The sequence below is a fragment of the Pogona vitticeps genome, chromosome 7 (genome assembly GCF_051106095.1).
Source record: "Pogona vitticeps strain Pit_001003342236 chromosome 7, PviZW2.1, whole genome shotgun sequence".
NCBI classification, from domain to species: domain Eukaryota; kingdom Metazoa; phylum Chordata; class Lepidosauria; order Squamata; family Agamidae; genus Pogona; species Pogona vitticeps.
The window spans coordinates 32,700,845-32,721,119 of NC_135789.1; the positions used below are offsets into that span (position 1 = coordinate 32,700,845).

Genomic DNA, 20,275 nt, shown 5'->3' on the forward strand with positions numbered 1-20,275 from the left:
GCCGAAGTGCAATTAATAAACAAAATAAAATATGCAATTTTTGAGATCACCTCTCCCTAACACTAGAGCAGCCCTGGCAGATTGGACCAAAGGCCTAGCTTAGACCCTCAGATAGATTTCACAAGTTTCATTTTGTGACATAATTTTAAGCAGCTTCCCAACAATTTCACCCTCAAAGGTTCTTCACTACTCTGATGAGCAAAAACCAAATCTAATTGGGGCTGGAGCACTGTGGTCAATCTCAACTTAATGCAGCACATTTTCTCGCTACCTTTTGTCATTAATTACGGAGCACTTGACCTACGGGTAGTTTTCCCTTTCACTTGACTTGGCTTTAAAAACAAGTACCTGCCCTGCTAAATTCTTACGAGGGCAGGAGGAGACACAGGGTGGGGCGTGGAATCTGAAAATCTGCACTGTGCAGAGAGGAAAGCCACGTTCCTCAAGCTGTCACCTGCTCACGTCTGCTGAAGTAGAGATCTCATAAGCCCCAGCTATCCAGGGCACTGGGCATGCTGGCTAGGGAGGCTAGGTGACAGGGTTGGGGGAAGTGGCCAAAAAGAGGACCTCGTTTCGGGCCTGATGCTACCTTTCGTTTTAGTAAACCTGCACATGTCAAGGAAAACATAGCAAGAACGTATTCTGATCAACTGTTTTCAATGATGAACCTAATTCTTAATTGCTTTTCGAAACACCCCAGTCCACTTCTGAAATGTTAATGACTGCCTGCCAAGCAGGGCCCAAGACTACCCTGTAATTATTTCCAAAACTGACACTTGTACACAACACTGTTCACCAATGCTGTTTTGCAAACTGGTTTGGAGTTTCTTCCCACAAGTACATCCTGTCCAAAGTAGTTTTACACACCCTTCGACAATCCTGAAATGAACAAAAGCTATGGTTCGTGACTTGTAATACACCGAGTTACATTTGGAAGGGCCCAAAATGTATGAGTTTGTTTGATGTCAAGGATATACAGCATGAGTGCGCCGTTCAACTCAACACCCTAAAAATTCAAATTTTCTCAAGACTGCAGCCTCTTAAATGGCCATAAACATGAAGGCACAAGATAAGCCAATTTAGGATATAGGAACGTTTCCCATGTATTTTGCTTCAGCAAGGCAAAAAAGGACCCTCCCAGACATTTTCAACATGGAAAAAGAAACCAGCTTTACTGAAATTGGGATGCTGCCTGTGCACATAAATCCTCACAAACCAACCCTCACCGGACGATTCAACTCAGCTCAGCAAGTTCTGTGCAAATTGGGACAGACGCTTATAGCTGCCTCGCTTGTTAATCTCATCACTGGGAACCCAAGCGCAACAACCTCACATGATTCAAAAAACATACGACGAGAGCATCAATGTGTCCAGAAAGGATGTGTGGACATCCTCAGAGCAAGCCTTCTGCCCCACAGTGGCTTGTCACTGCAACTCCCGTCCTTCCAAACTAGCTTGGCCGGGGCTTCTAGAAGGCACATGTGGATAGAGGTAGCGCGAGTGCCCTCCTGACCGCACTAGCTCTTTGTTTACAAAACAAAATGGCTCAAACGGGGGTTGCATAAAATTGTATTGTTTCCATTGGTTTAGTTTCTTAGGGTCACTCAACCCTAGGGAGTTTTAGACAACTTCCAGAAAGGGCCTGAATAACCACCCTCACCCTCTCGAATTGGCTACCATTTGGGGAAGTAGAATCTCAATCATCATCATCAACATGAGAATAAATATCTTGCTTGTGGATGAATACCACTTCAGTGATCCCTATCGTCATCAGGGCTTTGGGAACAATATAAAGAAATTTCACGCAGTATTATAAGCAGTTTCAGAAATGATACTATCAGACCTACAAAAAAAGCATTAGGAACAGCATACATACTGCACCGATATTTAACAGATACTTAGGTTTCTGGTTAAAACTTGTGTCTGTTATATAGAACCAGTCAATGCTTTTATAATTTTGATTGACAACAATAATAATAATAATAATTCACTACACAACATGGGCGTGAGATATGCTCTCCCCTCCCATCAACATGAATCCCATCCCCAGTGACTTCCCATCAAGTGTTCAGAAGGGTCTGCACGTACTGAGTCGAGTGTCTCCTCCTCCTCCTCCTCCTCGCCAGCCCTTCCCCCAATCCACCGCTCATCCCAAACTCCCAAGCCAGAGAGGGCTGTTTCCTATCTTGCTATTTGGGGAACCACAGGACCAGAGGCCCAGCTGAGCCACTCCTCAGAGTATGGGCTGGCCTGGAGGACAAAGAGCCTATTCTTGCAGGCAGGGATGGGCCACAAGGTCAAAGACGCTCTTGGCTGAATGGGGGGGGGACGGGGGCTGGATCCTGCCTTTGCAGGGTAGCCCCTGAGCCCCCCTCACACCCACATTCAAAACCTCCTGTTGTTCGTCCATGGGAGGAGGTCTCCTTCCTGGCAGGAGAGGCTGTTTCCCCCCCCCCCCCAAACCAGGGCAAGGGGGTAATGAGGTCAGATGGCATCCTCCATCCCAATTACAGAAGCCCCTTCCGTTGTCTTCCAGGCTCTGGTCAGAACACACCAATTTGTACCCGCTTTCAGAGGGAGAAGCCAGTGCCCCATCTGTCTTTAACCGCCAGTCGTTTGTGGTGGTGTTCTTCTAATTTAACAGGCATTTGTAATTTATGATTTTAGGTAACAACAATATTAAGAGTTAGCAAGAATAGGAGCAGCTGCTGCTTCCTGCTTTTGTGTACAGGCAGATAAACTGAGGGCCTCACTAGGCAGGCCATATTTGAAACCATGGTGCTTGAAAGCTCGGCGACAGCTGAAGGCAGGACCTCTTGCGCTGGACTCAGTTGATCCTCCAAGTCTGGATCTCCTGTCTGGAGTGAGAAGGATCTGGTCTGCCACAGCACCACCCCTAGGTATTCCAGGAAGTGGGTGTCGTCTTCTTTCAAAGGTACCTGTGGCCTCACCCAGTCACCACTCATTGAGGTTCGACCCCAAACGCCAGGAGATGGGACTCTTCCTAGTTGTTCAGGCTTTTAGCCCCAGAGAAAGCAAGGCAGGGAAGCCGTCTGAGGGCCAAAGCTATAGGAAGAGACCACACTTGGCCGGTCACTGTCTCTACATACATTATCAATGATCAAATAGACTGGTTTGGGGAAAAAGAGGAAGGAAAGCACAACCTCGCCCTTCCAAAATATCTCGAGGTGGGTTAGCCTCACCTGCACTGCCTGTCACCAGTGGCAAGGACCTGCGGCTTGCTGAAAGGAAATCTCGTGAGAAGTTGGTGGAGGTCAGCATCCACATAAGCATGACAGAGGTTCTAGGTCATTGGGTTGTCTTGAAAAATCTTGTCTGTTTTCTCATCCTCAGTGAAAAGGTGTTTCTCGACAGAGAGAAAATGGTGAGGTTTTTAATTCCTGCATGAGAGACTGAAGGACCACAGAACCTCCTGTCAGCCAGGTTAGCAAAAACGTTGCCTTTTTACAGGTTCAGCCCCCCAGTCCAAGGTTCCTCCCCCTCTCTACCTGAGACGCTCCTCCTCTGTGCGAGAGGGTGGCAGTGAGCGGCACACAGGGCCATTCCGTTACAGCACGATGTGACCGGAGGGCTCCTCAAAGGTGAGTTATAGTGCACCTAAAAGGTTTCTGGCTGTCAGGAGCCACGGCCTTTTAAAATGCTGCCTGGAGTTTACATCCAACAAAGATTAAGAAAGGGGGAGACGAGCAAAGACATAGGCGTTGTCACTGCACAAAGATGTGACATAAGACAGCAATTTGTTCTTGTTGTTGTTTAGTTGTTTAGTCGTGTCCGGCTCTTTGTGACCCCATGGACCAGAGCATGCCAGGCCCTCCTGTCTTCCACTGCCTCCAGGAGTTTGGTCAGATTCATGTTGGTCGCTTCGATGACACCGTCCAACCATCTCGTCCCCTGTTGCCTCCTTCTCCTCTTGCCTTCACACTTTCCTAACATCAGGGTTATTAGTTAAACTTCCCTTTAAAGCTGCTTGAGGTGAATGTTTGACTCTTCACAGTATCAAATCTCATTTTATTCTACCCCATCTTTCACACGAGTCATACTGCTTGTTGCATTTTGGAAAAAAATTCATTCATGATTTAAAAACAGAAGAGTCCAAGCTACATACAACCGAAGTGCTTTCAACAAAGCCGAACTTGGGAGGTCACACACCGTCTGAGCCATCAAGAGCAAACACTGAGTGAGTGACTTTTAATTCTACAGAGTCTGGCGTAAACAGTAGGAATGAATTTCACTCTCCTTTGCCTATCTTAACAGGCTGAGGAGGAAAAGGGTTTTCTGTTATGTTCCATGAGGTTACTTGGAATTCCAGGAAGCACAAGACGCACGGATTAGAAATCCTCTCAAACACACCATTAAATTCTTCCTGAATGGCTTTCGGCTGACAGCAAGAATTACTCGCTCTTTTATGAATTGGGAGGTAAATTGAGAGTCTAACCAAGTTCTTTCCTTGACTGTTCCTAAAATAATTATGCCTGAAAGCAGATTTAAATGGAAAATATGCTTGAGATACTGAACGGGCATACAGTTGCCTCTATCCATGTTAAGTGACAAATTGCGACTTTAGATTCAGCATACTAAGGCTACAGGGCACAAGCTACTCCAAGCTTGGCTGGCTGCCTGCTTCGGTAGCTCTTGTTCTTTTCAGTGGGACTCAGAGCATGACTTTTCTATCAACTGCACCATAACAATGATTTATTCAATCCTTTGTAAGGGACGTGTTACCGAAAACCCCTATCCAGGCTGCATAAAAGTGAGGATACCTGGAACATGGAGATTTACTTACACGCTGTAAATAACTGTTCTAATCATAGGGGGACCCAGTGAGCCTTTCACCTCTCTCCAAAGGCCTTCATACCTTCTTGACTTTATTTCAAGGGTCCAAAGCAGTCTTATGGTGACATCCTAGGCATCTTACTGGACTCAAATGAACCTACTTCAGCAACAATCCTAAACGGACTGTAGAATGGTAATGGCTGAGATTTAGGTAAGGTGAAAGCAGTGTTGTTTTCATAAAGTTCTTATTAGTCTCTCAAAGTTAGTCTGAGGGCTTATCTCTGGCTTTCAGGCAGGCCTCAGGACAGGCCTCTCTCCCTTCTGCAAACACCAAGGATGCCATTCATCTTCATGACAGTCGCAAGGACACCGTTCTCATGGATTTTGAAAGAACAAGATCAGATTCTCAGTTTCTCTCCCATACCCACAGAGACTGGGACCTACTTTAAAAGCTTTGCCTAGCAGCTGTAGCAGGGACAGCAGTATCCATTGGGTAGAAGGTTTGAGGCTTCTTATAGGACAAGGCAGTCCCACCCTTCTGTTTACCTCTCAAAAGCAGCATGCTGCCCCAGAATGCCAAATTAAATCCTTTCCATTCCTGACTTACATAGCTTATTCTGACTCACAAGTCTGAATTTGCTTTGGACACTACGCAACAGCCATCCATACCTTCAATGAATCAGAGAGAGAGAGAGAGAGAGAGAGAGAGAAATGAATGTAACATACAAGCACAGAGATACGTAGATAGATTCATTGAATGCATGGCTCTTACATTCTGTCAAAAGCACATTTGGAGTTTAGGTGCACTTTCAGATGCACTGCATGTACACAGTTGCAAACACTGCTGTACTTCAATTACACTTTCCACCCAAAACCCTACAGGCACTTTAGGGCTGCTGCCAAGGGTTTGCAAGGAGCAACTGCCTGACCCAAGGCCAGCTGTTGATATGAAAAACCGACAGCTAATGGCAAGAAAACAAAACAAAGCAGCAGTGTTACCCCTGCAATACTTCTCCCAAATGTTCAACTCTCCCCTGGAACACATGTGCTTCGCAACCATGCCACTCACTCTGTTATATGTTCCCAGTCCTTAGTCCAAGCAGGGCATGGGGAAGGTGGACCAACAGGGCAACCTTCTAGCAACTGAGTAAACGCAAGGCAAGTAAAAAAAAAAATCTGACCTGGGGATTTCCTGGCAGCTCACAACCCCTGGCTAGGTTGGGTGCGGCCTGATGGGAGCTGTGGTTACACTGTCCCCCCTGAAATAAACAAAGTTATAATGTCTAGCAAGAGAAGATTTACAGTAACGAAGCCATCTGCTTTGAGCTTTATCGCTAAAGTTCTGAAGAGTTCCAGGGGGCTTCTCTTCCTTCTCTTCTAATAAAGGGATGTTCACAGCATTGAGCTCTTTCTATTATTAGAAAAGAGCCACTCTCTGCCCAACGTGGAAGTCTCAGACTACCTGCCCCTGAGGTCATGTGACTCCAGCTGCAGAACCTCCAAGAGGACTTTAAAGAGCAGCAAATGTAAGATCCGCTGAAATCGGCAGTGAAGCCTCACAACTTGTGTCCTCTTAAGCTGACACACAGAAACAACATGGAGCAAGCCAGGGCTCCTTGAGGGTCTCGAACGGCAGAAAATGGCCACAGGGGCATTCCACCTCAGCTGGGGAGACAGAGAGAAACGTTGGTTCCTTTGAGCGTCTGTTCAGAAAAACCAATGACACTGCAATGGCTTTTAGCTAATGCAAAGACTACTGAAAAATGATTTCCACATCCCGACGGACACTTTCCAAAGTGAGCAGAGGAGTGGCGCAGGCATATGAGCTAAGCCACCACCACAACTGATGGAGCTCCAGCAGAAAACATCCAACCCCTTTGAAAACTAGGTGGTTTCACTCCACAGTATAACTAAATTGGACACTGTGGGTGTACAATCTAAGCAACAGCCGGTATGGGCAAAGGCTGAGGTGCAGATTTATGCTCGCCAGCAAAGCCATGATGGTGGGAGAGGACAGAACTGGAGGGCCACCCATTCTCCATTCCTCTTCTGCATTGGCAATTCTTGAAAGCTGAGGACCGCCACCCTGGCTTTAAATGACTCTTCAACCCCACCCCACTCTGCTCTCTCTCTGCGTTGCACACGGCTACCGCATTCATAATCCCCGGCCTAGCTGGTCTCCTGCTTGGTTCTTGCCCTAGACCTCCCGCTGGATGACACTCACTTCTTGGCCTCAGCCTTCCAACCCTAGTGGAGAAATCCTTGTCTGCATCAACCCCTGCTCAGAGCTTGCTGGTACAACCTCAACATTTTGGCAGGACTGTCCACAACTTAACTTGTCAGAGTTTAAATCTATGAAAGGCTGCCATGTCACTGAACAAGACCGCTGAGATTATAAGGCTACAAGGAGAGATTTTACACAGCAACAACACCCAAAAAGTCATTTATGGCAAATTCCCTTCAGGAAACAGACTGAACTAGTCAAGAGGAGCACCAGGGAAAAGAAGCTAGAACTTTTTCCAAAGACCAAGTATACTGCATCTTAAAAATAAAACTGGATTGCTAAATTAGCATTCTGTGTTACCTGGAAGCTGAAAGAGGACCCTGGAAGGGGTGAGACAAATGAGCATGTTTTGTTTGCCATTTGGGAAAGGCATGGTAATCTTTTTAAGGGTGGATTCACAAACACACAAGCACATACAAGCCCTATGTCATCCAAACTGTTATGTCCACAGAATCTCCATTTACTTCTAAGAGCCAAGACTGGGGGTTCCTCTCCTTCATCCCCCCCTACCCCACATCAAGTCTTTGATGAAAGGGGCAATGGTTAGACCCACAAATTAAGGGAAGAATATCATCATGAGGGGAATCTGTCCTGCACTGCCAGGATAGTTTCCTCTTTTTTTCATGACACATTGCAAGCCTCCAAACAGAACAAGCCCCAAACATTGCGATTTTATGCATTATTGACAAGAAGCACTCTATTCCAGCCATGGCTCCAGGGGAAAAAGCAACTGGTCCAGTTTCACCAAGCCAGCTAAAATCCAGTATTTATTCCTTTGTCCCTCACATGACTCAACAGAACAACTTGTTAAGGACTACTGGGGAGAGGGAGAGTCAAAAACACAAGCCCGGCCTTTGTTCTTTCTGTCTGCTGGGAGAGCGGTATCCCTAGTAAAGCCTGCGAACCAACCTTCCCCTATATCTTCCCATAAGGTAAAGGTTCCCTTTGATATTTAGTCCAGTCATGTTCGACTCTAGAGCGCAGTGCCCATTACCGTCTCCAAGCCGTAGAGGCAGGGTTTGTCTGTAGACAGTTTCCGTGGTCACGTGGCCTACACAACTAGACATGGAACACCATTACCTTCCCACCGTGGTGGTAGCTATTTATCTACTCGCATTTACATGCTTACATGCCAACTGCTAGGTTGGCAGGAGCTGGGACAAGTGACGGGAGCTGACTCTGTTGCGTGGATTCGATCTTACGATGGCTGGTCTTCTGACCTTGCAGCACAGAGGCTTCTGCAGTTTAACCCACAGCACCACCACATCCCTCTCTTCTCATAACCCTCCCACTAAACCCAGGATCACCCTTAGGGGCTGCTTAATATTTTTAAGATGACAACACCAGAAGTATCCTGCTAGACACCAGCTACAGTTTGAAGAAGTCAGCGCACAAAGGGCAAAACTCTTTTAAAAGCATGCACTCTGACCCTGCTACTTGTGTTTAGGCTGACGTTCACATGGGATGCTTGCGCCTTTTCTCTCTTGAACAAGAGGAAATGTGCATCCCGGCCATTAGATCTGTCTCAGCAATGAAGGCACAGCGATTAATCACCAGCATATCAAAAGAAAGGAAGGGAGAGGTGAAATCAGTGGCAACAGGAAAGTGAAGTTCCTAGAAAGACATGTGTCTGAACCGGATTATAAATACTCAGTGACAATGCCAGTTATCTAAGTAGGATGTGCCGTTTAGCTTCACAGGGCTACCCCTAGAGCGACTGACCAGGGCAGGGAGAAAAGAGCTTGGCCACAGGTGTCTGGTTGGAAAATAAGATGCTGGACTAGACAGGCAAGTCTTCTCATCCAGCCCATAGTTCCTCTTAGGTGGAACAACAAAAGAAAGAAAATGTTAAAAAAAGTTATTGGATGTAAAGATTAAAAACCACCTGCTTTCAGAACAGGTTTTGTTAAATGCTCTTTACTGACAATTACTAGCCTCAGCATGGGATATGCAGGTTCATTACTCAGTGACTGAGGCAGTTCTGCATCCAGTTTAAACCTGACCAGGGACCCAAGCAAGAAGTCAACAGGTAAAAGTTCTGAGTCCTGAAATGCTACTTTGGTGTAACTGCTTCACCCAGAGCAATGGTGAAGGGAGAACTTTCCTTCCAATCGCAACTCTCCAATAATTCTTCTGGATGCTGAACAAGTGGCAAGGAAGCTGCAGGCCAGGAAATTCTGACCTTAGCAATGGTTTGACTCTGAAACCACTCAAATCTGCCTTGTGGGTTGGTGTGATAGAAAGAGTGGCAAGGTCTGCTAACTTCGATGCCTCTATACGTGAGGTCGGCCCCTAGACACATGTGCCTCCCACCTCTGGTGACGCAGGCACAGGCAACTAAGTTATTCATTGGCTACAAGCTCAGACTATTACACAGTCAGTCCCCTTTCCTGGGATGGCTTTGTAGCCCTGAGACACTGCCAGTCATTTGCCAGGTTCACTTTGCCTTTCGTTCTCCATAAATCCAACCTCTCTAACAGATGGCAGACCGCTTGAAAGGGCATGATTCTCTTTCCCAGCTGCCAAGCACAACAGCCATCAGGATGGCCTTCATGGGAAGTAGGAAAAGGAGCAGCTCTGCTCCTCTCCTGTGACCCAAAAGCCAATTCTGCACTGAAGAAAACATTTTGCACAGAGGTTCTGATGGGAAACTACATCTGATCCCTGAGTGGTGCGAAAAAAATTTGGAGGCTCATTTTGATTGGGGCCGGGGGGGGGGCGAGAGAACAGGATGAAAATATAAATCAACAGAACTGTAATCTAATTCTGAGGCAAGACTGTTGTAAATTAATCCTTCATGCAGCAAATGAATCAAACCCCTGTGATCCGCTTAAGCACCACACTCCAAAACTCTGCAGAGTCTCGCAGATACGCTGCAGATTTGTTTTCTACTCTTTCTCTCATGATTCACCACGTTTCCCTTGCTGCACTTTCTCCTCACCTCACAAGCCCTCTTCTGCAGACTCGGGCAGCTACTCAGCAGGGGAACACGGAGCCTCGAATGGCACCTTGAGCACATCGGAGAAAAGGTGGTATATTCATGCGGTTCTCTTAAGTCATGGAGGCGCGATCACAGCTAGGCATTCCCCTGCCCTCTACGTATACATGGATTTGGGATCAGAATCGAGAACAGAAGCAGCCCTGGTCAGAAAGAGAGCATGCCCTCCGTGTCTTCCTCCTCAAGGGGAGAAGAAGCCTTTTTTGTGTGGTTCTGGCCTGCCACAACACCTTCGCACACAGTTTCTGAGATTCTACTCTGCTTCCATAGGTCACAGGCCATACATGCTACACCTTTGGCATCCCACTATACAAAAGTGAAAATGCATCCCGGGGCACGCCTGAGTGCGTGGTACAGCAGTAAGAGCGACCGGGCCTAGGACTCAGGAGACGTAGTCTAACCCCCCACTCGGCCATGAAACTCATACCGTGACCTTGAGCCTGTCACTGAGTTTCGGTTTAACCCCTTCACAGGGAGGAAGAGAAGCATGTACTGTATGCTGTACAGAGCTAACTGGAGAGAAAGAAAACTATAACTGCAATAAACACTCCCCTGTGGATGTATGCTGCAGAAGAAAATGAGGAGTGGAGGAGTCCATCAAGAAATCTCAGTAATGGCAGACAATCCAAAACAGAGTTCGACAACCACTGCTCTAGCGTATTTTCTCCAAAATCTAGACCACATTCTAGATCAAGTGTAATGCGCTTTAAAGAGAAAACAGGTGTGGTCCCTAGGCCATTTGGTCTTTGGGCAGAACAAAAGAAAACAAACAAAGCCTACGGGCAGCCTCTTTTCTGCCCAACATCAGGAAATTAACTGATCCAAAAACCCTACGTCAAAGCAATTCATACCATACCTCATCAGACAAAGCAACACGGTAAGCAGGCAGGATTCACACGCTGCATCAAATTTCAGTGCATCCAGACCGTTTTGGGACTGGGAGGCCTCTACCACATGCCAAAAAGAATAAGGCTGGATCATGTGGCTCAGAATTCCTCAGGCTGGAAAGCAAGTAGGGTCAAAAGAGCAGCCAAATCCTGTGAGAAAGGGGGAAGCCCTCTAGGGAAGGTCCTAGCTTGAGTGGGAGCAGAATCCACAGTCCAAGGAGCCAGAGAACTAGTGGCACCACAGCAATCTGGGGGCAGCAAAGTATAGGAGATCCAAGCCACCACAACCTTTTGGGGAGCCGGGCAAAGCAGCCGCCGCTGGAAAGGGCTTTACCAGAAGCGTTCATGGGGACAGGAAGACAGCTTAAGGAATGCCAGGTATTTCTAAATGAAAGCAAACAGTATTCTAACCCCCCCCCCAACTGCAAAATCACCTTCCTTTGAAAACAGATCATACTTCCTGGTTTCACTTCAAATATGAACATTCCAGATATGTGCAGAGAAACTGCAAAGAAGTCATGGCATGATGAGACTCCAACGAACCATGAAGCAAGAGACAAAAATATAAGCACGGTGGCACCTTTCAAACTAACAAACGTAGCTCTGGGTAAGCTTATGTAGAGTGCTATCCATCCCTTAAGATAAACCAAGAAGTGGATCAAAATCCACGAAACCTCACACTGAATTTAGTGTGATAGTCTGAAAAATGCCACAATATTTCTGTTGATGTTGCAGAAACAGACCAATTCAGCTACTTCTCGGGAGTGGGGAGAGGAATGAGGCAATAAAAATAATACTACTAATAATGTACCACCTCAAATTCCAAATGATCTTGGTCCCTGTCTTTCCACCACAATCCTTCCTGAACACCTCTCCTCTGCATTTTGAATTCCTACTCAGAATTATTAGAAAGGCGGTTTATTGCAGCAATCAAGTGTTTCCAAGAGAAAGGGATATTATTATTATTATTATTATTATTATTATTATTATTATTATTATTATTATTAGTAGTAGTAGTAGTAGTAGTAGTAGTAGTAGTAGTAGTAGTACAGTATTAGTATTAGTATTAGTATTAGTATTAGTATTAGTATTAGTATTAGTATTAGTAGTATTAGTATTAGTATTAGTAGTATTAGTATTAGTATTATTATTATTATTATTATTATTATTATTATTATTATTATTATTATTATTAGTAGTAGTAGTAGTAGTAGTAGTAGTAGTAGTAGTAGTAGTAGTAGTAGTAGTAGTAGTACAGTATTAGTAGTATTAGTAGTATTAGTAGTATTAGTAGTAGCAGCAGCTTGATTTACATGCTGCATTTTTCCCAACAAGGGACCCAAAGCAGCTCATAACAGAGTAGCTGTACATAACTTCCAGCACGTCACAGAGCTAACCCAATGCATGGATGACAGCCCACTCTGGTGGATGAAAGAAGAGGTTATCAGGGCTGCCAATCCACATGCGTACACAGGAGTGTACCAAGGAGGCATCTGCATATGAGATGGCCCAAGGGCCACAAAACCCAAGGCATTAACATAAAGTGGGTGGCACCTTAATCTGGATAAAATGGTGGAAGAAGATAAATGGCAGCAGGATGGCAGCATTTGCCCACTTTGAAGGGTGTGACCCAAGGAAGCAGAGCAAGGTCAGAAAGAGACAAGACAAAAATTCTGTCTATCCAAAAAACAAACCAACAAACAAAAACTTCTAAGCTAAGCCCAAGACAAATTCCACATGAGCATTCAAAAAAAAAAAAACCTGAGTATTTCGCATCAGAAAACTACTGAGAGCAAACGGTCAAGTCCAAGATCCTTTGCCAGCATCCTCACCAGGCTAGCCAGTGGCCTTAAGCAAAAATAGCAACAGCAGCATAAGCTGAATGGATTGTGCAAAACCTTCAAGCAAAACAATGGAGAAATTGAACCAAGGGCCTCATTCTGTACTCCGTATATTAAAAAAACATGGAACACCTGCCCAACCATGAGAGTTATAAAGCAAGGGCCAGCTGAAAACTAGAGATGATAAAAACTGCAGACCCCCCCCCACTTCAGAGCCTAAGGGTTTCCTTTCCTCCTCCCCCCCCATTTCCTTCTACAGAATAATTATTCTCTAAAAGGAGATGGCTTCCTCTAGTTCTAACAGGGTTTTTAACTCCTTGGTTTCTCAAGAATGCCTGCCATACATCGCAGTGGACAATATGACTAGTGTTTCCATACATTGGTGTGCAAACAGATACAAAGCGAAGAATCCAGCAGAATGTCCCAACCATGAGCCTGCATCACTCTTATGTCCCCTCCAACTTCATGTTTCTTATGCAGGAGTTACAAATGGCAAAATATTAACTCAAACAGGGTTGGGGTGATTCAAAAAGGATGGAGGAATACTGACACACTGTTTCATAGAAAAAGCGATACAAACGTCCCCTTTTGAAGTCAGTCTAGATGTCATGAATGTAACAGACTATTTGGCCCGTGGTTTGCAGTCTGTAAGGAAACAATGTATTTCAAATCAAATAGTAAACATTTTCTTTCACAGAAAATTAAAGCTATGAGAGAGCACCCGGTCTCTGAATAGGACAGAATAAAACGGAGATCAGAGGTAATGGCCCTGTCGATCGGGAAGACAGGAGAAACACCAGGGAGAGCCAGTAGCACAACGCTGCAAAGAATTCAACCTGGAAGGTCATCTTGACTGCCAGCCCTACTTGTCCTTGGACAGAAGTAGCAAAGCGAGTTTGCAGGGCAGATTACGAACACGAAGGAGTCCCAAGCGCCAGTTTTATTACAAGACAAAGTACATTTCTAGCAGCAAACACTGCTCAAGAAACCAGAAAACATCCATTCCAACTCCTACATAGGACCACGATGGCTTTACTCTCTGCACGTGGAAAGGGCAGACTTACAGAAGGGTGTGCAGGTACGAACACACAAGAGGAGTTTTGCTGATGCACAACTAGCTCACCCGCTTATGGAAGAAGCCATGAGGGGCCAAAACAAAAAGACAGAGGCTTGAGGGGCTTTCCTTAAAGCCTCTTCAGAGGACGTAAGGAATAAATGGGTGGACGCTCCCGAGGGCGAACTACAGGGGCTTGGTGAGAGTTTCTGTTATCCTTACTTTCCAGAACTCTGCAATGTTTCTCCTCAAACACCTTCAAAGGTGATCAACCTTGATGCAAAGGCTCACTCCCAGAAGCAAGAGTGCACACATCTGATGAACAGCATGAATGCATAAGAGCACAATGCGCACACCCACACATGGAGCCATGAGTGAAAGGTACAGCTTGCTCAATTTAAGAACAGCTATTTAATGAACTTAACCCCTAAAAATACCACATAATCAAAGATGATCTGTCATGATAAATGGAACAGAAAGGCTGAGTGCTTTCCTCTTGGCTATAGAAACAACCATATTTAAAAACAACAACTCTAAAGATTAGTCATGGTATTTGTCAATAGAGCCAAGTAATGAACATATCACACATGACAAAGTGATGTTAAATTTCATCCAGTTCCTTGTACCACTACCCCCACCCCCACAAAGATACCCAAGTCCTTGTGTGCATCTGGAGATAACTGTGAATATTTACAGTCAATGTTCTGAACAGCAATGAAAAAAAGTACTCAAACAATCAGGTCTCGCATGGCAAAAAACCCTGAAGTTCTGATGTGTAGATTCGGATGAACACCTTGATTTGGGTGCCTTATATTTTGCAGTCACCCACAGTCAGTTCTGAAGGGAATTGGCACAAGATATTTTTTATACAGATCACTTTTATCCATTAGCAGTGGGAGCACGACAGGGAAAAGAGGCTTCGTACAAAAACACTCCTCATGCCCCTCTGAAAGTGAGCTTCCTACACAAGAGGAGACTGGATAAAAATGAAAATCTGGAAAAGGCATAGCATGTATTTAAAGCAAATGAATAAACAGCCAATACCAAAAACAACCCACCCATGAGAAGAAAATATTACGGCTTTTATTAAACCTTTCGCTGAAACACAAACCCATGACAGCCTACTGATGCCTCCCTTGCCCCCACCCTGCCTGCGCCATGGCAGGTGTATTTGGGAAACAAGACATCAGATAGGGGCCTTGGGCCAGTAAATAAACTCCCAGGCCAAAGGCCATTACAGCTCTCCATGCTCCCTCCCTCCCTCCCTCTGGCTGAATCTGTGAATCCTGCAGAAAGCAGGAGCCGGGGAGGACAGGGGTATGATGTCTGGTTGTCCCCCCTCCTCTCGACTCCGACTCCCTCCCAAGAGGCACTGTTGCCTGTCACCATAAAATCAGGCCTTTGTTAGCATACAATCACCCCTGGCCACTGTGGACGACTGACTGACCATGGCTTGCCCTGCCTTGGGGAGGAGGCCTCCAGTCCTCAGAAGGAAAAAGCTTCTCCCCCAACCCAGTTCTGTAGCCACTCTCAGCAGGAGACCCCTCTCAATCCCTGGCCAAAGGAGAAATCTGTTCCCAGCAGGCCAGAGCATCCTTTTGTCCTGCCAACTCTTATAGCCCAAGGAAACCCTAACCTGTAACAGAAGGGGTGGGGTGGGGCCTGAACATCCGGCCTTTACAGCAAGGACCTTCCCCCCCCCCGGCTCCCGGCCAGGCTGGGCCATCCTATGACAGATGCTTGTGGCTGTCTTGCCAAGGTTTACTCTTATCAGACCCAGGCCTGCTACAATCTCCTTTTCTCGTCTGTCAAGAGATGGGATGCAGTTCAAAACAGACCCACAGAACACATCATATGCCACTGCCCCCCACACACGTTATTGCTGCTGCTGTTTTCTATTCACATCAGAAACAGCAAGTATAACTGTTTAACGTATTGCCAACTATTAGACCACACTTACTTTAAAAAGAAGAGACCCCACAGTTTACCCACCCACCCTGATCCCTTCTCCACCTCCACACGCACATCCCTCACCAGCTCCAACCAATGCCTCCCAGCTTAAGAATGATACAAAAGACATTAGCAGTCCAGGGTGCCACACCACCACCTCCCATTAAGGTGGGGGTGGAAGAGGGAAAGAAAAACAGCTAATATAACATCCTAGCCTCCAACTTTATCCTTTTCTTTTGTAAGCCAAGGCTGAGCTGTTGGCATTCATGGAAAGGCAGGAGAGAAATGAAAGACAAATCACAGGCCAGCCCTCCCTCAAAAGCATCCTGCGATTGGCTAGGAGTGTCCTGACCTCCTCTTGATCCCCAGTAAGGATGTGTTCCTCTTCCCACCCCTATGAAACCTCTCCTGCCAATAGCACCCCCTCCTGCGTTAAAGGTGAAAGGATCCAACCTTACACAAGAGCTGCCAGCTTCCCCCGTCTTAAACCAGGTCCTTCATAAGACAGAATCCCACTCCCACACTATTTGAAAGAAAGATGACCCCTCTCGCGTTCCCTAACAAAACCTGATTTCTTCCCATAAGTGGGACGATGAGAGAGGAGAGTGTTGCAGCTGCTTAGTCACTACTCCCCCCCCACTTTCCTTCCCCCAATATATTTCTCTGGCAAGAAACCACCACCCTGTATTATTTCTGAAGAGTGATGAGGAAAACAAAAGCCCACACTCCCCATAACAGACCCTTGCATGACACCCAATTGGGACAGTGACCTGGGGGGGGGGGGAGAGAGAAGAAAGTCACCTTGTGATCGCTACTGCTTCCCCTCCATACATACACTGGTGCCACCCCATAAGAAACCCATACCCACCCCGTGTTATTTTTGAAAGGGGGAGGGGCATAATAAGCCCCTCCCATCAAGGGATTCCATCTCCCCCCCCCACCATTTAAGGCGCACGTTGTGTAGGTGAGTTTGTCCGATGAGGGACGGAAGGGGGCATTTCACTGCTTCTTTACCCCAAGGACTCCCCTCTCCATACCTGAAGGGGGGGGAGAGCCCCCTCCCCACGGGATGCCCAAGCCACGCCCCCCCGTGTGGTTCCCCAAAGGGGCGGCCAGGAGGGGGGGAAGGAGAGGGGCCCCTCCCTCCGATACATCCTCCCCTCCGTCCCTCCCTCTTTTCCCAGTTGGGCGTGTGGAAGCATGGGCGTTGTTGTCACCCTCCACACACCCCCCCCAAAAAAACACAACCCGGTCAAAAGGCTTCACGAAGGTGGGGGGTGGAAAGCCTCTTAACCCTTTCCCCGCCAGGGCCCAAAGCAGCGCCTGCCTTCCTCTCCTTGTCCTCTTCCTCCCTCCATCCCTTCTTCACTCACCCACCTCCTCCTCCTCTTCTTCCTCCTCCTCCTCCTTCTCCCCCGGTGCCGTTTCTCCTGCCGGGGCGGCTCCCCCAGGCCTCCTCCTCCTTCTCCTCCTCCCAGAGCCTCAGCCAAGCGCCGGGCCTTGCCCTGCCCGCCCGCCCGTCGGCTGGGAAGGCTGCGGTGGGGCGGGAGCGGCGGCTCTGAGGGAAAGTCGGGGGCGGGCGGGCAGGCCGAGGGCCGCGGCGGCGGGCGGGGTCGTCCCTCAGTCGACGACACCCCCTTCTCCCGGGCTCCTTCTTCTTCTTCTTCCTCCTCCTCCTCCGGGGGCTTTCTTTCCCCTCAGCGTCGGCCGCTCCGCCGGCCTTCCGCCTCCCCCTTCTTCGCCGCCGCCGCCTCAGATTCTCGTCAGCCGCCTCCGCCCGCCCTTCCTCCTCCTCCTCCTCCCCCCCCCGCCGCCCACCGCGCGCCCCTTCTCGCGAGACTCCGCGCGCCGCGAGACTAGAGGGAGCCCGAGGAGCCTCGCTCGCGCTTGACTGACGGGAGGGAGGGGCGGGGCCTAGGGGAGCGCCTGAGAGAATAACACACAGCGCCCCGCCCTCTTCGCGCGGCGGCGGCGGCGGCGGCGGCGGCCGCCCTTGCGTCGCGCCTGCGCCCGGAGGCGAGGTCGTCTCGGGTGCGGAGGAGGAGCCTACGGGAAGGGTCCGCCTTTAAGCCCCGCCCCTTGGTCGCCTCGCGCGGCCTTCTTCCATTCTGCGCAGGCGCTTTACAGAGTGGGAGCGTGTGAGGGGGGAAATCGGCGCTCGCCAGGGGGCGCATGCGCGTCTGAAACGCTGAGGGAGGGTAATTTGGGGAGAGTGGGATGTGCCAAAGGAAGGGAAGAAGCGGGGGAGAGACAAGTGGAGTGTACCAAAAAAGGGAAAGGGAGGAGAAGGGAAGCGTACAAAGTGGGAAAAGGAAAGTGAAGTAGACCAAGGGGAGCCTATCATGGGGGAGGAGGAGTGTACTAAAGTTTGATACTGGGGGGGGGAAAGAGAGTGGAATGTACCAAGGAAAGGAAGTCACAGGTAACAGAGAAGGGACCGTGGGGTGGACCAAAGGCGCAGTTGGGGGGGCGTAAGCGTGGGTTGTACCAAGGAGACTAGATAATAGGGGGGAAAGGAAAGTTTACAAATAGGGCAAAGGAGGATACCAATCAGGGGACCACGGGGGGGGGTGCACAAGACTGGAGTGCACCAAGGTGATAGGAAGGGATAGTGCGGGAGAGGGGTTCCCCCTTCACGGGTGGAGGGCGGGGTTTTTCTTTTCCACCTCCCCCCTCAGACCAAACCAGAAGGTCACCCACCCCAGAAAGTCACTGAGAGTTTGCCAAAAAAACAAAAACAAAGGAATTTAAGAGCTTGTTGGGGGATTCTGGGAATTGTCGTCCAAATTTGGACTCTAAATTGCATTTTATTTTATTGCAAAATATATATAAGATTGGTTGTTGTAAGTTTTTCGGGCTGTCTGGCCATATTGTTGATATAAATAAGATTCCCAAGCTCTGGTGGTGAGCTCTTTGAGTTAAGCCCCCCCCCAGGAGTTTATTTTTGCCCTCGGATTGGACTCCAGGCTCCCCTGAGATTCTAGTCCTCATTATTTCCCCCTCAAAGTCTGCCTTTGAACCCGGTGTCTCCCAGCCCTATAAGGCTTTCGGGAAGGAAAGAGTCTCTAGGTTTCCTTAAAAGAAGGAAAAATGCACCATGGCCACCCCCACCCCCCAGTTGTTATTCTGGTGCTTGCTAATCTTCAGGAAAGCCCTGAGTTAAATGTTAATTATGCAACAGAGAAGCCTGGATTAGCCCGGGCTCTCTGGAAACCCGTGACTTGCTTCAATCCGGGGAGAATGAGCAGGCAGGGCGCTGCGGTCGGCCCTTGAGAACCACAGGCTTCATGTGGTGCCTGTTGGGGATCACTGCCTTTAGAACGAAGAATGCGGGTGCCCGTTCTGAGTTGATTGCTTGATGGCTCCGTCTATCTATCTGTTTACTCTGAGAGATGATTGAGAGAGAAGTGCCACCCTCCGGGCACTGACTTTGGACTCCAGTTCCCCATGTTCTTCTCTCCTGGCCACGCTGGCTGGAAATGGATGGGAGTTGTTGTCCAACAGCCTCTGAAACAGTCCATTTTGCCCATGGAGAAAAGCACTCAGTGTAACTTATGAATCAGTGAGAAAGATGTGACACGATCACTGCTTCTGACACAACACAAGAGGAAAGAGGGAGGAGGAGGGCAGAGGAAAACGAAAACATCTGATACATGAGTACTTTGTGCAACAAGACTCCTCAGTAGATCTGTGAAGATTCTCACTCCTCCGGGTGAGGTTATCCGGAAGCTGAGTCGTGGCCACTAGACTTCTTTCTTGTTTGGTTGAAGCATGTCACCTCTCATCCAAGCCCCTTCTTCGGCCTTTGCCCGTGTCTGAGAGTCAGCTTAGTGAGGATAGTGCCATATTAAATGTTAGGAGATCAGGGTCCAAGCACCTCCCTTGACCCGAAGCCATGATACTCACTGGTTATCTCCCCTTCTCTCCTGTCCTGGGTTTCTCCAGAAGCTCCGTAAGCAGCAGCTTGGAGCCTCCAAAAGCCCATTAAAAAATCAAGCCACTGTATATTTAAAAACAAAACATTGTCAAAATAAAAACATGTTTATTGGATGGAGTGGTGTTTGGGGGGGGGGGTCTTACAGAGCTGACCATCGCTTGTGGCCCTTAAGGGCTTATATGAGAGATGAAGTTCAAGGAGGGGCTGGAACAAGACCAAAAGGCCGGTGCTCGGGGTCAAAGCCAGCCTAAATGCTCCCTAGAGGCTAAAGGGATGCAATTGGGGCTATAAAAAGGCAAGCCTCGCTAGAAAAGAAAAGACCAAGGCAGGGAGACATTGGAAGGTAGTAGAAGAGGAAGGCTGAATATGAGACGGACGGATTCAGTAAAGGAAGCCCCAGCCTTGCGTTTGCAAGAGCCCGGTGGGGATTTTAACAACAGGGTCATCATGGGGACGGTCATTCGCTCATCACGTCGATGTTAGTCGGAATGGGCTTCATCTCAAGCCGGCCTACCTCGAAGGGCAAAATT

The 20,275-nt window shown here is 47.9% G+C and overlaps 1 protein-coding gene across 2 annotated transcripts in view; it reads right to left on the minus strand.

Moving 5' to 3' along the window:
* TAOK1 (TAO kinase 1) overlaps positions 1–17,639 on the minus strand; it is a 42,249-nt gene extending 24,610 nt beyond the window's left edge. The window contains exon 1 of one of the 2 annotated variants that reach the window (XM_078379182.1): positions 17,186–17,639. The gene's annotated coding sequence lies outside the window, so the exon portion shown is untranslated. Of the gene's footprint in view, positions 1–17,181 lie in introns of both variants that reach the window. The other variant, XM_020803510.3, reaches the window with a different exon arrangement.
* Positions 17,640–20,275: the final 2,636 nt, after the last annotated feature.